General features: G+C 48.1%; 4 non-coding genes across 4 annotated transcripts; all 4 read right to left on the bottom strand.

Annotated features, from left to right (window-relative positions):
* Nucleotides 1-387: 387 nt before the first annotated feature.
* On the bottom strand, nucleotides 388-460 carry trnav-cac (transfer RNA valine (anticodon CAC)). The gene has a single exon. It is a non-coding gene; the product is annotated as a tRNA-Val (tRNA).
* A 5,069-nt stretch (nucleotides 461-5,529) lies between these two features.
* Nucleotides 5,530-5,602, bottom strand: trnav-cac (transfer RNA valine (anticodon CAC)). The gene has a single exon. It is a non-coding gene; the product is annotated as a tRNA-Val (tRNA).
* A 5,546-nt stretch (nucleotides 5,603-11,148) lies between these two features.
* Nucleotides 11,149-11,221, bottom strand: trnav-cac (transfer RNA valine (anticodon CAC)). Its single transcript has one exon. It is a non-coding gene; the product is annotated as a tRNA-Val (tRNA).
* A 2,270-nt stretch (nucleotides 11,222-13,491) lies between these two features.
* trnav-cac (transfer RNA valine (anticodon CAC)) lies at nucleotides 13,492-13,564 on the bottom strand. Its single transcript has one exon. It is a non-coding gene; the product is annotated as a tRNA-Val (tRNA).
* Between the last annotated feature and the right edge of the window lie 2,921 nt (nucleotides 13,565-16,485).

The raw sequence follows: 16,485 nt of genomic DNA, 5'->3' as shown, positions 1-16,485 counted from the left end.
AGTGGAAAAGCAGAGACTGCCCGTGATTTTGCAAGCAACTGTTATCTGCCTTGCTACAAAAGCTCAATGGAAGGGAAACCGCTCCCAGCCTTTTTCGGCCGCAGACCTCTTGCAGACCTCTCGAGGTGAACTCGGCGAGCAGTACTTTACGGAAAATTTTCCAGTCACGCACAGAGTCTTGTTGAGCAACGAAAGAGCCAGGCTTCCACTTTCTGGGGAAAACCAGAGACTCCCTTTCATTTGGTAAGCAAATATTAACTGCTTTGCTACAAAAGAAGGAAATCTCCTCTGTAAAGGAGGTCTCGCTTTCTGGCTGTTCCTAGAGGACCTGATTCTACAGTGATGACAACCGCTCAGTCATTAAAGCAAAGTTCAGAATTTCTAGCTTGTTTCTGCCCGGTCTCGAACCAGGGACCTTTTGCGTGTGAGGCAAACGTGATAACCACTACACTACAGAAACCACGGTGCGGTGGCACTTTGGTGGTGCACATACGTACACTTTGTTCACCAGAGCTGAATGGTGCAGCGTGGCATTGGTGGTATAGTGGTGAGCATAGCTCCAGTCCAAGCAGTTGACCCGGCTTCAATTCTTGGCCCGTCCACGGCTTGGAGCTTCTCCAGGTACTTTATGGTAGTTGGCACAAAAGGAAGGAATCACCTACCTGAGAATGAGTTGGTCAACAGAATGTGCCATAGGCTTCTCTGCAGGCCTCCTACGACTCTTTCTGCTTCCCACTTGAGTTCTTAGTGCTCTCTTTGCTGTTTGTAAACACGTCATTATGCAACAGGGCACGTTTGACCCGTGAACAGGGGCGAAAAGGTGAGAACATGCGGTCTCTCCGTGTCTGTCTCTTGTTAGCGACAAGCTAGCATGCAAACTGTGATGAGAGGTGTCCATTTTCCGCGATCAGCCATCTATATAGTCAATGTTTTATATTTAATAAGCAAATATGTCTATATGCTGATTGGTCTTAAGCAGCGTTGTCCAATCTTCAGCTTTTGGTTCCAATCTAGCAGGAGCCACACCTGATTCCAATTGTTGGCTCCGCTGATCTTGGCTTTCAATAGACTAAAGTGTGGCTTCTGCTTGGTTAGAATGACAACCTGCAACCACACTGGCCCATTCTGGAGAAGACTGGACAACCCTGATCTAAAGCAAATAACCACCGAGGTAAGTGCCACTTTGTGAGTTCTGAATCCGTCATGCCGGCTCGACGTCACTCGATGAACAGGGAAGGAACCGGGAGATGAGAAGACTTCCCACGGTTGAGGAATGGCAATTTCAGGTTGAGGGTACGTTTGCTTTGCGTTTTCCCGCTTGGAGGTGGGGAATTACAAGTCGCAACCTCGAGTCAAACGCATCATTACTCTTGTCTTCTTGATGAAGGAAAGAGCCAGGCTTCCACATTCAGTGGAAAAGCAGAGACTGCCCGTGATTTTGCAAGCAACTGTTATCTGCCTTGCTACAAAAGCTCAATGGAAGGGAAACCGCTCCCAGTTGACCTGGGTTCGATTCCCGGCCAATGCACCGATTGTAACTTGGAGCGTCTCGTGGTATTTCATGGTAGTTGGCGGATAAGGAAGGAATCACCTGCCTGAGAATGAGTTGGTCAACAGAATGTGCCATGGGCTTCTCTGCAGGCCTCCTACGACTCTTTCTGCTTCCCACTTGAGTTCTTAGTGCTCTCTTTGCTGTTTGTAAACACGTCATTATGCAACAGGGCACGTTTGACCCGTGAACAGGGGCGAAAAGGTGAGAACATGCGGTCTCTCCGTGTCTGTCTCTTGTTAGCGACAAGCTAGCATGCAAACTGTGATGAGAGGTGTACATTTTCCGCCATCAGCCATCTATATAGTCAATGTTTTATATTTTATAAGCAAATATGTCTATATGCTGATTGGTCTTAAGCAGCGTTGTCCAATCTTCAGCTTTTGGTTCCAATCTAGCAGGAGCCACACCTGATTCCAATTGTTGGCTCCGCTGATCTTGGCTTTCAATGGACTAAAGTGTGGCTTCTGCTTGGTTAGAATGACAACCTGCAACCACACTGGCCCATTCTGGAGAAGACTGGACAACCCTGATCTAAAGCAAATAACCACCGAGGTAAGTGCCACTTTGTGAGTTCTGAATCCGTCATGCCGGCTCGACGTCACTCGATGAACAGGGAAGGAACCGGGAGATGAGAAGACTTCCCACGGTTGAGGAATGGCAATTTCAGGTTGAGGGTACGTTTGCTTTGCGTTTTCCCGCTTGGGGGTGGGGAATTACAAGTCGCAACCTCGAGTCAAACGCATCATTACTCTTGTCTTCTTGATGAAGGAAAGAGCCAGGCTTCCACATTCAGTGGAAAAGCAGAGACTGCCCGTGATTTTGCAAGCAACTGTTATCTGCCTTGCTACAAAAGCTCAATGGAAGGGAAACCGCTCCCAGTTGACCTGGGTTCGATTCCCGGCCAATGCACCGATTGTAACTTGGAGCGTCTCGTGGTATTTCATGGTAGTTGGCGGATAAGGAAGGAATCACCTGCCTGAGAATGAGTTGGTCAACAGAATGTGCCATGGGCTTCTCTGCAGGCCTCCTACGACTCTTTCTGCTTCCCACTTGAGTTCTTAGTGCTCTCTTTGCTGTTTGTAAACACGTCATTATGCAACAGGGCACGTTTGACCCGTGAACAGGGGCGAAAAGGTGAGAACATGCGGTCTCTCCGTGTCTGTCTCTTGTTAGCGACAAGCTAGCATGCAAACTGTGATGAGAGGTGTACATTTTCCGCGATCAGCCATCTATATAGTCAATGTTTTATATTTTATAAGCAAATATGTCTATATGCTGATTGGTCTTAAGCAGCGTTGTCCAATCTTCAGCTTTTGGTTCCAATCTAGCAGGAGCCACACCTGATTCCAATTGTTGGCTCCGCTGATCTTGGCTTTCAATGGACTAAAGTGTGGCTTCTGCTTGGTTAGAATGACAACCTGCAACCACACTGGCCCATTCTGGAGAAGACTGGACAACCCTGATCTAAAGCAAATAACCACCGAGGTAAGTGCCACTTTGTGGGTTCTGAATCCGTCATGCCGGCTCGACGTCACTCGATGAACAGGGAAGGAACCCGGAGATGAGAAGACTTCCCACGGTTGAGGAATGGCAATTTCAGGTTGAGGGTACGTTTGCTTTGCGTTTTCCCGCTTGGGGGTGGGGAATTACAAGTCGCAACCTCGAGTCAAGCGCATCATTACTCTTGTCTTCTTGATGAAGGAAAGAGCCAGGCTTCCACATTCAGTGGAAAAGCAGAGACTGCCCGTGATTTTGCAAGCAACTGTTATCTGCCTTGCTACAAAAGCTCAATGGAAGGGAAACCGCTCCCAGTTGACCTGGGTTCGATTCCCGGCCAATGCACCGATTGTAACTTGGAGCGTCTCGTGGTATTTCATGGTAGTTGGCGGATAAGGAAGGAATCACCTGCCTGAGAATGAGTTGGTCAACAGAATGTGCCATGGGCTTCTCTGCAGGCCTCCTACGACTCTTTCTGCTTCCCACTTGAGTTCTTAGTGCTCTCTTTGCTGTTTGTAAACACGTCATTATGCAACAGGGCACGTTTGACCCGTGAACAGGGGCGAAAAGGTGAGAACATGCGGTCTCTCCGTGTCTGTCTCTTGTTAGCGACAAGCTAGCATGCAAACTGTGATGAGAGGTGTACATTTTCCGCGATCAGCCATCTATATAGTCAATGTTTTATATTTAATAAGCAAATATGTCTATATGCTGATTGGTCTTAAGCAGCGTTGTCCAATCTTCAGCTTTTGGTTCCAATCTAGCAGGAGCCACACCTGATTCCAATTGTTGGCTCCGCTGATCTTGGCTTTCAATAGACTAAAGTGTGGCTTCTGCTTGGTTAGAATGACAACCTGCAACCACACTGGCCCATTCTGGAGAAGACTGGACAACCCTGATCTAAAGCAAATAACCACCAGTGTAAGTGCCACTTTGTGAGTTCTGAATCCGTCATGCCGGCTCGACGTCACTCGATGAACAGGGAAGGAACCCGGAGATGAGAAGACTTCCCACGGTTGAGGAATGGCAATTTCAGGTTGAGGGTACGTTTGCTTTGCGTTTTCCCGCTTGGGGGTGGGGAATTACAAGTCGCAACCTCGAGTCAAGCGCATCATTACTCTTGTCTTCTTGATGAAGGAAAGAGCCAGGCTTCCACATTCAGTGGAAAAGCAGAGACTGCCCGTGATTTTGCAAGCAACTGTTATCTGCCTTGCTACAAAAGCTCAATGGAAGGGAAACCGCTCCCAGTTGACCTGGGTTCGATTCCCGGCCAATGCACCGATTGTAACTTGGAGCGTCTCGTGGTATTTCATGGTAGTTGGCGGATAAGGAAGGAATCACCTGCCTGAGAATGAGTTGGTCAACAGAATGTGCCATGGGCTTCTCTGCAGGCCTCCTACGACTCTTTCTGCTTCCCACTTGAGTTCTTAGTGCTCTCTTTGCTGTTTGTAAACACGTCATTATGCAACAGGGCACGTTTGACCCGTGAACAGGGGCGAAAAGGTGAGAACATGCGGTCTCTCCGTGTCTGTCTCTTGTTAGCGACAAGCTAGCATGCAAACTGTGATGAGAGGTGTACATTTTCCGCGATCAGCCATCTATATAGTCAATGTTTTATATTTTATAAGCAAATATGTCTATATGCTGATTGGTCTTAAGCAGCGTTGTCCAATCTTCAGCTTTTGGTTCCAATCTAGCAGGAGCCACACCTGATTCCAATTGTTGGCTCCGCTGATCTTGGCTTTCAATAGACTAAAGTGTGGCTTCTGCTTGGTTAGAATGACAACCTGCAACCACACTGGCCCATTCTGGAGAAGACTGGACAACCCTGATCTAAAGCAAATAACCACCGAGGTAAGTGCCACTTTGTGAGTTCTGAATCCGTCATGCCGGCTCGACGTCACTCGATGAACAGGGAAGGAACCCGGAGATGAGAAGACTTCCCACGGTTGAGGAATGGCAATTTCAGGTTGAGGGTACGTTTGCTTTGCGTTTTCCCGCTTGGGGGTGGGGAATTACAAGTCGCAACCTCGAGTCAAGCGCATCATTACTCTTGTCTTCTTGATGAAGGAAAGAGCCAGGCTTCCACATTCAGTGGAAAAGCAGAGACTGCCCGTGATTTTGCAAGCAACTGTTATCTGCCTTGCTACAAAAGCTCAATGGAAGGGAAACCGCTCCCAGCCTTTTTCGGCCGCAGACCTCTTGCAGACCTCTCGAGGTGAACTCGGCGAGCAGTACTTTACGGAAAATTTTCCAGTCACGCACAGAGTCTTGTTGAGCAACGAAAGAGCCAGGCTTCCACTTTCTGGGGAAAACCAGAGACTCCCTTTCATTTGGTAAGCAAATATTAACTGCTTTGCTACAAAAGAAGGAAATCTCCTCTGTAAAGGAGGTCTCGCTTTCTGGCTGTTCCTAGAGGACCTGATCCTACAGTGATGACAACCGCTCAGTCATTAAAGCAAAGTTCAGAATTTCTAGCTTGTTTCTGCCCGGTCTCGAACCAGGGACCTTTTGCGTGTGAGGCAAACGTGATAACCACTACACTACAGAAACCACGGTGCGGTGGCACTTTGGTGGTGCACATACGTACACTTTGTTCACCAGAGCTGAATGGTGCAGCGTGGCATTGGTGGTATAGTGGTGAGCATAGCTCCAGTCCAAGCAGTTGACCCGGCTCCAATTCTTGGCCCGTCCACGGCTTGGAGCTTCTCCAGGTACTTTATGGTAGTTGGCACAAAAGGAAGGAATCACCTACCTGAGAATGAGTTGGTCAACAGAATGTGCCATAGGCTTCTCTGCAGGCCTCCTACGACTCTTTCTGCTTCCCACTTGAGTTCTTAGTGCTCTCTTTGCTGTTTGTAAACACGTCATTATGCAACAGGGCACGTTTGACCCGTGAACAGGGGCGAAAAGGTGAGAACATGCGGTCTCTCCGTGTCTGTCTCTTGTTAGCGACAAGCTAGCATGCAAACTGTGATGAGAGGTGTACATTTTCCGCCATCAGCCATCTATATAGTCAATGTTTTATATTTTATAAGCAAATATGTCTATATGCTGATTGGTCTTAAGCAGCGTTGTCCAATCTTCAGCTTTTGGTTCCAATCTAGCAGGAGCCACACCTGATTCCAATTGTTGGCTCCGCTGATCTTGGCTTTCAATAGACTAAAGTGTGGCTTCTGCTTGGTTAGAATGACAACCTGCAACCACACTGGCCCATTCTGGAGAAGACTGGACAACCCTGATCTAAAGCAAATAACCACCGAGGTAAGTGCCACTTTGTGAGTTCTGAATCCGTCATGCCGGCTCGACGTCACTCGATGAACAGGGAAGGAACCGGGAGATGAGAAGACTTCCCACGGTTGAGGAATGGCAATTTCAGGTTGAGGGTACGTTTGCTTTGCGTTTTCCCGCTTGGAGGTGGGGAATTACAAGTCGCAACCTCGAGTCAAGCGCATCATTACTCTTGTCTTCTTGATGAAGGAAAGAGCCAGGCTTCCACATTCAGTGGAAAAGCAGAGACTGCCCGTGATTTTGCAAGCAACTGTTATCTGCCTTGCTACAAAAGCTCAATGGAAAGGAAACCGCTCCCAGTTGACCTGGGTTCGATTCCCGGCCAATGCACCGATTGTAACTTGGAGCGTCTCGTGGTATTTCATGGTAGTTGGCGGATAAGGAAGGAATCACCTGCCTGAGAATGAGTTGGTCAACAGAATGTGCCATGGGCTTCTCTGCAGGCCTCCTACGACTCTTTCTGCTTCCCACTTGAGTTCTTAGTGCTCTCTTTGCTGTTTGTAAACACGTCATTATGCAACAGGGCACGTTTGACCCGTGAACAGGGGCGAAAAGGTGAGAACATGCGGTCTCTCCGTGTCTGTCTCTTGTTAGCGACAAGCTAGCATGCAAACTGTGATGAGAGGTGTACATTTTCCGCGATCAGCCATCTATATAGTCAATGTTTTATATTTTATAAGCAAATATGTCTATATGCTGATTGGTCTTAAGCAGCGTTGTCCAATCTTCAGCTTTTGGTTCCAATCTAGCAGGAGCCACACCTGATTCCAATTGTTGGCTCCGCTGATCTTGGCTTTCAATAGACTAAAGTGTGGCTTCTGCTTGGTTAGAATGACAACCTGCAACCACACTGGCCCATTCTGGAGAAGACTGGACAACCCTGATCTAAAGCAAATAACCACCGAGGTAAGTGCCACTTTGTGAGTTCTGAATCCGTCATGCCGGCTCGACGTCACTCGATGAACAGGGAAGGAACCCGGAGATGAGAAGACTTCCCACGGTTGAGGAATGGCAATTTCAGGTTGAGGGTACGTTTGCTTTGCGTTTTCCCGCTTGGGGGTGGGGAATTACAAGTCGCAACCTCGAGTCAAGCGCATCATTACTCTTGTCTTCTTGATGAAGGAAAGAGCCAGGCTTCCACATTCAGTGGAAAAGCAGAGACTGCCCGTGATTTTGCAAGCAACTGTTATCTGCCTTGCTACAAAAGCTCAATGGAAGGGAAACCGCTCCCAGCCTTTTTCGGCCGCAGACCTCTTGCAGACCTCTCGAGGTGAACTCGGCGAGCAGTACTTTACGGAAAATTTTCCAGTCACGCACAGAGTCTTGTTGAGCAACGAAAGAGCCAGGCTTCCACTTTCTGGGGAAAACCAGAGACTCCCTTTCATTTGGTAAGCAAATATTAACTGCTTTGCTACAAAAGAAGGAAATCTCCTCTGTAAAGGAGGTCTCGCTTTCTGGCTGTTCCTAGAGGACCTGATTCTACAGTGATGACAACCGCTCAGTCATTAAAGCAAAGTTCAGAATTTCTAGCTTGTTTCTGCCCGGTCTCGGACCAGGGACCTTTTGCGTGTGAGGCAAACGTGATAACCACTACACTACAGAAACCACGGTGCGGTGGCACTTTGGTGGTGCACATACGTACACTTTGTTCACCAGAGCTGAATGGTGCAGCGTGGCATTGGTGGTATAGTGGTGAGCATAGCTCCAGTCCAAGCAGTTGACCCGGCTTCAATTCTTGGCCCGTCCACGGCTTGGAGCTTCTCCAGGTACTTTATGGTAGTTGGCACAAAAGGAAGGAATCACCTACCTGAGAATGAGTTGGTCAACAGAATGTGCCATAGGCTTCTCTGCAGGCCTCCTACGACTCTTTCTGCTTCCCACTTGAGTTCTTAGTGCTCTCTTTGCTGTTTGTAAACACGTCATTATGCAACAGGGCACGTTTGACCCGTGAACAGGGGCGAAAAGGTGAGAACATGCGGTCTCTCCGTGTCTGTCTCTTGTTAGCGACAAGCTAGCATGCAAACTGTGATGAGAGGTGTCCATTTTCCGCGATCAGCCATCTATATAGTCAATGTTTTATATTTAATAAGCAAATATGTCTATATGCTGATTGGTCTTAAGCAGCGTTGTCCAATCTTCAGCTTTTGGTTCCAATCTAGCAGGAGCCACACCTGATTCCAATTGTTGGCTCCGCTGATCTTGGCTTTCAATAGACTAAAGTGTGGCTTCTGCTTGGTTAGAATGACAACCTGCAACCACACTGGCCCATTCTGGAGAAGACTGGACAACCCTGATCTAAAGCAAATAACCACCGAGGTAAGTGCCACTTTGTGAGTTCTGAATCCGTCATGCCGGCTCGACGTCACTCGATGAACAGGGAAGGAACCGGGAGATGAGAAGACTTCCCACGGTTGAGGAATGGCAATTTCAGGTTGAGGGTACGTTTGCTTTGCGTTTTCCCGCTTGGAGGTGGGGAATTACAAGTCGCAACCTCGAGTCAAACGCATCATTACTCTTGTCTTCTTGATGAAGGAAAGAGCCAGGCTTCCACATTCAGTGGAAAAGCAGAGACTGCCCGTGATTTTGCAAGCAACTGTTATCTGCCTTGCTACAAAAGCTCAATGGAAGGGAAACCGCTCCCAGTTGACCTGGGTTCGATTCCCGGCCAATGCACCGATTGTAACTTGGAGCGTCTCGTGGTATTTCATGGTAGTTGGCGGATAAGGAAGGAATCACCTGCCTGAGAATGAGTTGGTCAACAGAACGTGCCATGGGCTTCTCTGCAGGCCTCCTACGACTCTTTCTGCTTCCCACTTGAGTTCTTAGTGCTCTCTTTGCTGTTTGTAAACACGTCATTATGCAACAGGGCACGTTTGACCCGTGAACAGGGGCGAAAAGGTGAGAACATGCGGTCTCTCCGTGTCTGTCTCTTGTTAGCGACAAGCTAGCATGCAAACTGTGATGAGAGGTGTACATTTTCCGCGATCAGCCATCTATATAGTCAATGTTTTATATTTTATAAGCAAATATGTCTATATGCTGATTGGTCTTAAGCAGCGTTGTCCAATCTTCAGCTTTTGGTTCCAATCTAGCAGGAGCCACACCTGATTCCAATTGTTGGCTCCGCTGATCTTGGCTTTCAATAGACTAAAGTGTGGCTTCTGCTTGGTTAGAATGACAACCTGCAACCACACTGGCCCATTCTGGAGAAGACTGGACAACCCTGATCTAAAGCAAATAACCACCGAGGTAAGTGCCACTTTGTGAGTTCTGAATCCGTCATGCCGGCTCGACGTCACTCGATGAACAGGGAAGGAACCCGGAGATGAGAAGACTTCCCACGGTTGAGGAATGGCAATTTCAGGTTGAGGGTACGTTTGCTTTGCGTTTTCCCGCTTGGGGGTGGGGAATTACAAGTCGCAACCTCGAGTCAAGCGCATCATTACTCTTGTCTTCTTGATGAAGGAAAGAGCCAGGCTTCCACATTCAGTGGAAAAGCAGAGACTGCCCGTGATTTTGCAAGCAACTGTTATCTGCCTTGCTACAAAAGCTCAATGGAAGGGAAACCGCTCCCAGTTGACCTGGGTTCGATTCCCGGCCAATGCACCGATTGTAACTTGGAGCGTCTCGTGGTATTTCATGGTAGTTGGCGGATAAGGAAGGAATCACCTGCCTGAGAATGAGTTGGTCAACAGAATGTGCCATGGGCTTCTCTGCAGGCCTCCTACGACTCTTTCTGCTTCCCACTTGAGTTCTTAGTGCTCTCTTTGCTGTTTGTAAACACGTCATTATGCAACAGGGCACGTTTGACCCGTGAACAGGGGCGAAAAGGTGAGAACATGCGGTCTCTCCGTGTCTGTCTCTTGTTAGCGACAAGCTAGCATGCAAACTGTGATGAGAGGTGTACATTTTCCGCGATCAGCCATCTATATAGTCAATGTTTTATATTTTATAAGCAAATATGTCTATATGCTGATTGGTCTTAAGCAGCGTTGTCCAATCTTCAGCTTTTGGTTCCAATCTAGCAGGAGCCACACCTGATTCCAATTGTTGGCTCCGCTGATCTTGGCTTTCAATAGACTAAAGTGTGGCTTCTGCTTGGTTAGAATGACAACCTGCAACCACACTGGCCCATTCTGGAGAAGACTGGACAACCCTGATCTAAAGCAAATAACCACCGAGGTAAGTGCCACTTTGTGAGTTCTGAATCCGTCATGCCGGCTCGACGTCACTCGATGAACAGGGAAGGAACCCGGAGATGAGAAGACTTCCCACGGTTGAGGAATGGCAATTTCAGGTTGAGGGTACGTTTGCTTTGCGTTTTCCCGCTTGGGGGTGGGGAATTACAAGTCGCAACCTCGAGTCAAGCGCATCATTACTCTTGTCTTCTTGATGAAGGAAAGAGCCAGGCTTCCACATTCAGTGGAAAAGCAGAGACTGCCCGTGATTTTGCAAGCAACTGTTATCTGCCTTGCTACAAAAGCTCAATGGAAGGGAAACCGCTCCCAGCCTTTTTCGGCCGCAGACCTCTTGCAGACCTCTCGAGGTGAACTCGGCGAGCAGTACTTTACGGAAAATTTTCCAGTCACGCACAGAGTCTTGTTGAGCAACGAAAGAGCCAGGCTTCCACTTTCTGGGGAAAACCAGAGACTCCCTTTCATTTGGTAAGCAAATATTAACTGCTTTGCTACAAAAGAAGGAAATCTCCTCTGTAAAGGAGGTCTCGCTTTCTGGCTGTTCCTAGAGGACCTGATCCTACAGTGATGACAACCGCTCAGTCATTAAAGCAAAGTTCAGAATTTCTAGCTTGTTTCTGCCCGGTCTCGAACCAGGGACCTTTTGCGTGTGAGGCAAACGTGATAACCACTACACTACAGAAACCACGGTGCGGTGGCACTTTGGTGGTGCACATACGTACACTTTGTTCACCAGAGCTGAATGGTGCAGCGTGGCATTGGTGGTATAGTGGTGAGCATAGCTCCAGTCCAAGCAGTTGACCCGGCTCCAATTCTTGGCCCGTCCACGGCTTGGAGCTTCTCCAGGTACTTTATGGTAGTTGGCACAAAAGGAAGGAATCACCTACCTGAGAATGAGTTGGTCAACAGAATGTGCCATAGGCTTCTCTGCAGGCCTCCTACGACTCTTTCTGCTTCCCACTTGAGTTCTTAGTGCTCTCTTTGCTGTTTGTAAACACGTCATTATGCAACAGGGCACGTTTGACCCGTGAACAGGGGCGAAAAGGTGAGAACATGCGGTCTCTCCGTGTCTGTCTCTTGTTAGCGACAAGCTAGCATGCAAACTGTGATGAGAGGTGTACATTTTCCGCCATCAGCCATCTATATAGTCAATGTTTTATATTTTATAAGCAAATATGTCTATATGCTGATTGGTCTTAAGCAGCGTTGTCCAATCTTCAGCTTTTGGTTCCAATCTAGCAGGAGCCACACCTGATTCCAATTGTTGGCTCCGCTGATCTTGGCTTTCAATAGACTAAAGTGTGGCTTCTGCTTGGTTAGAATGACAACCTGCAACCACACTGGCCCATTCTGGAGAAGACTGGACAACCCTGATCTAAAGCAAATAACCACCGAGGTAAGTGCCACTTTGTGAGTTCTGAATCCGTCATGCCGGCTCGACGTCACTCGATGAACAGGGAAGGAACCGGGAGATGAGAAGACTTCCCACGGTTGAGGAATGGCAATTTCAGGTTGAGGGTACGTTTGCTTTGCGTTTTCCCGCTTGGAGGTGGGGAATTACAAGTCGCAACCTCGAGTCAAGCGCATCATTACTCTTGTCTTCTTGATGAAGGAAAGAGCCAGGCTTCCACATTCAGTGGAAAAGCAGAGACTGCCCGTGATTTTGCAAGCAACTGTTATCTGCCTTGCTACAAAAGCTCAATGGAAAGGAAACCGCTCCCAGTTGACCTGGGTTCGATTCCCGGCCAATGCACCGATTGTAACTTGGAGCGTCTCGTGGTATTTCATGGTAGTTGGCGGATAAGGAAGGAATCACCTGCCTGAGAATGAGTTGGTCAACAGAATGTGCCATGGGCTTCTCTGCAGGCCTCCTACGACTCTTTCTGCTTCCCACTTGAGTTCTTAGTGCTCTCTTTGCTGTTTGTAAACACGTCATTATGCAACAGGGCACGTTTGACCCGTGAACAGGGGCGAAAAGGTGAGAACATGCGGTCTCTCCGTGTCTGTCTCTTGTTAGCGACAAGCTAGCATGCAAACTGTGATGAGAGGTGTACATTTTCCGCGATCAGCCATCTATATAGTCAATGTTTTATATTTTATAAGCAAATATGTCTATATGCTGATTGGTCTTAAGCAGCGTTGTCCAATCTTCAGCTTTTGGTTCCAATCTAGCAGGAGCCACACCTGATTCCAATTGTTGGCTCCGCTGATCTTGGCTTTCAATAGACTAAAGTGTGGCTTCTGCTTGGTTAGAATGACAACCTGCAACCACACTGGCCCATTCTGGAGAAGACTGGACAACCCTGATCTAAAGCAAATAACCACCGAGGTAAGTGCCACTTTGTGAGTTCTGAATCCGTCATGCCGGCTCGACGTCACTCGATGAACAGGGAAGGAACCCGGAGATGAGAAGACTTCCCACGGTTGAGGAATGGCAATTTCAGGTTGAGGGTACGTTTGCTTTGCGTTTTCCCGCTTGGGGGTGGGGAATTACAAGTCGCAACCTCGAGTCAAGCGCATCATTACTCTTGTCTTCTTGATGAAGGAAAGAGCCAGGCTTCCACATTCAGTGGAAAAGCAGAGACTGCCCGTGATTTTGCAAGCAACTGTTATCTGCCTTGCTACAAAAGCTCAATGGAAGGGAAACCGCTCCCAGCCTTTTTCGGCCGCAGACCTCTTGCAGACCTCTCGAGGTGAACTCGGCGAGCAGTACTTTACGGAAAATTTTCCAGTCACGCACAGAGTCTTGTTGAGCAACGAAAGAGCCAGGCTTCCACTTTCTGGGGAAAACCAGAGACTCCCTTTCATTTGGTAAGCAAATATTAACTGCTTTGCTACAAAAGAAGGAAATCTCCTCTGTAAAGGAGGTCTCGCTTTCTGGCTGTTCCTAGAGGACCTGATCCTACAGTGATGACAACCGCTCAGTCATTAAAGCAAAGTTCAGAATTTCTAGCTTGTTTCTGCCCGGTCTCGAACCAGGGACCTTTTGCGTGTGAGGCAAACGTGATAACCACTACACTACAGAAACCACGGTGCGGTGGCACGTTGGTGGTGCACATACGTACACTTTGTTCACCAGAGCTGAATGGTGCAGCGTGGCATTGGTGGTATAGTGGTGAGCATAGCTCCAGTCCAAGCAGTTGACCCGGCTCCAATTCTTGGCCCGTCCACGGCTTGGAGCTTCTCCAGGTACTTTATGGTAGTTGGCACAAAAGGAAGGAATCACCTACCTGAGAATGAGTTGGTCAACAGAATGTGCCATAGGCTTCTCTGCAGGCCTCCTACGACTCTTTCTACTTCCCACTTGAGTTCTTAGTGCTCTCTTTGCTGTTTGTAAACACGTCATTATGCAACAGGGCACGTTTGACCCGTGAACAGGGGCGAAAAGGTGAGAACATGCGGTCTCTCCGTGTCTGTCTCTTGTTAGCGACAAGCTAGCATGCAAACTGTGATGAGAGGTGTACATTTTCCGCGATCAGCCATCTATATAGTCAATGTTTTATATTTAATAAGCAAATATGTCTATATGCTGATTGGTCTTAAGCAGCGTTGTCCAATCTTCAGCTTTTGGTTCCAATCTAGCAGGAGCCACACCTGATTCCAATTGTTGGCTCCGCTGATCTTGGCTTTCAATAGACTAAAGTGTGGCTTCTGCTTGGTTAGAATGACAACCTGCAACCACACTGGCCCATTCTGGAGAAGACTGGACAACCCTGATCTAAAGCAAATAACCACCGAGGTAAGTGCCACTTTGTGAGTTCTGAATCCGTCATGCCGGCTCGACGTCACTCGATGAACAGGGAAGGAACCGGGAGATGAGAAGACTTCCCACGGTTGAGGAATGGCAATTTCAGGTTGAGGGTACGTTTGCTTTGCGTTTTCCCGCTTGGAGGTGGGGAATTACAAGTCGCAACCTCGAGTCAAGCGCATCATTACTCTTGTCTTCTTGATGAAGGAAAGAGCCAGGCTTCCACATTCAGTGGAAAAGCAGAGACTGCCCGTGATTTTGCAAGCAACTGTTATCTGCCTTGCTACAAAAGCTCAATGGAAGGGAAACCGCTCCCAGTTGACCTGGGTTCGATTCCCGGCCAATGCACCGATTGTAACTTGGAGCGTCTCGTGGTATTTCATGGTAGTTGGCGGATAAGGAAGGAATCACCTGCCTGAGAATGAGTTGGTCAACAGAATGTGCCATGGGCTTCTCTGCAGGCCTCCTACGACTCTTTCTGCTTCCCACTTGAGTTCTTAGTGCTCTCTTTGCTGTTTGTAAACACGTCATTATGCAACAGGGCACGTTTGACCCGTGAACAGGGGCGAAAAGGTGAGAACATGCGGTCTCTCCGTGTCTGTCTCTTGTTAGCGACAAGCTAGCATGCAAACTGTGATGAGAGGTGTACATTTTCCGCGATCAGCCATCTATATAGTCAATGTTTTATATTTTATAAGCAAATATGTCTATATGCTGATTGGTCTTAAGCAGCGTTGTCCAATCTTCAGCTTTTGGTTCCAATCTAGCAGGAGCCACACCTGATTCCAATTGTTGGCTCCGCTGATCTTGGCTTTCAATAGACTAAAGTGTGGCTTCTGCTTGGTTAGAATGACAACCTGCAACCACACTGGCCCATTCTGGAGAAGACTGGACAACCCTGATCTAAAGCAAATAACCACCGAGGTAAGTGCCACTTTGTGAGTTCTGAATCCGTCATGCCGGCTCGACGTCACTCGATGAACAGGGAAGGAACCCGGAGATGAGAAGACTTCCCACGGTTGAGGAATGGCAATTTCAGGTTGAGGGTACGTTTGCTTTGCGTTTTCCCGCTTGGGGGTGGGGAATTACAAGTCGCAACCTCGAGTCAAGCGCATCATTACTCTTGTCTTCTTGATGAAGGAAAGAGCCAGGCTTCCACATTCAGTGGAAAAGCAGAGACTGCCCGTGATTTTGCAAGCAACTGTTATCTGCCTTGCTACAAAAGCTCAATGGAAGGGAAACCGCTCCCAGTTGACCTGGGTTCGATTCCCGGCCAATGCACCGATTGTAACTTGGAGCGTCTCGTGGTATTTCATGGTAGTTGGCGGATAAGGAAGGAATCACCTGCCTGAGAATGAGTTGGTCAACAGAATGTGCCATGGGCTTCTCTGCAGGCCTCCTACGACTCTTTCTGCTTCCCACTTGAGTTCGTAGTGCTCTCTTTGCTGTTTGTAAACACGTCATTATGCAACAGGGCACGTTTGACCCGTGAACAGGGGCGAAAAGGTGAGAACATGCGGTCTCTCCGTGTCTGTCTCTTGTTAGCGACAAGCTAGCATGCAAACTGTGATGAGAGGTGTACATTTTCCGCGATCAGCCATCTATATAGTCAATGTTTTATATTTTATAAGCAAATATGTCTATATGCTGATTGGTCTTAAGCAGCGTTGTCCAATCTTCAGCTTTTGGTTCCAATCTAGCAGGAGCCACACCTGATTCCAATTGTTGGCTCCGCTGATCTTGGCTTTCAATAGACTAAAGTGTGGCTTCTGCTTGGTTAGAATGACAACCTGCAACCACACTGGCCCATTCTGGAGAAGACTGGACAACCCTGATCTAAAGCAAATAACCACCGAGGTAAGTGCCACTTTGTGAGTTCTGAATCCGTCATGCCGGCTCGACGTCACTCGATGAACAGGGAAGGAACCCGGAGATGAGAAGACTTCCCACGGTTGAGGAATGGCAATTTCAGGTTGAGGGTACGTTTGCTTTGCGTTTTCCCGCTTGGGGGTGGGGAATTACAAGTCGCAACCTCGAGTCAAGCGCATCATTACTCTTGTCTTCTTGATGAAGGAAAGAGCCAGGCTTCCACATTCAGTGGAAAAGCAGAGACTGCCCGTGATTTTGCAAGCAACTGTTATCTGCCTTGCTACAAAAGCTCAATGGAAGGGAAACCGCTCCCAGTTGACCTGGGTTCGATT

Source organism: Ictalurus punctatus, unplaced genomic scaffold (assembly GCF_001660625.3).
Source record: "Ictalurus punctatus breed USDA103 unplaced genomic scaffold, Coco_2.0 Super-Scaffold_100046, whole genome shotgun sequence".
Lineage (NCBI taxonomy): Eukaryota > Metazoa > Chordata > Actinopteri > Siluriformes > Ictaluridae > Ictalurus > Ictalurus punctatus.
Note: the sequence above shows the minus strand (reverse complement) of the source record. Positions and strands in the feature narration are given on the sequence as shown.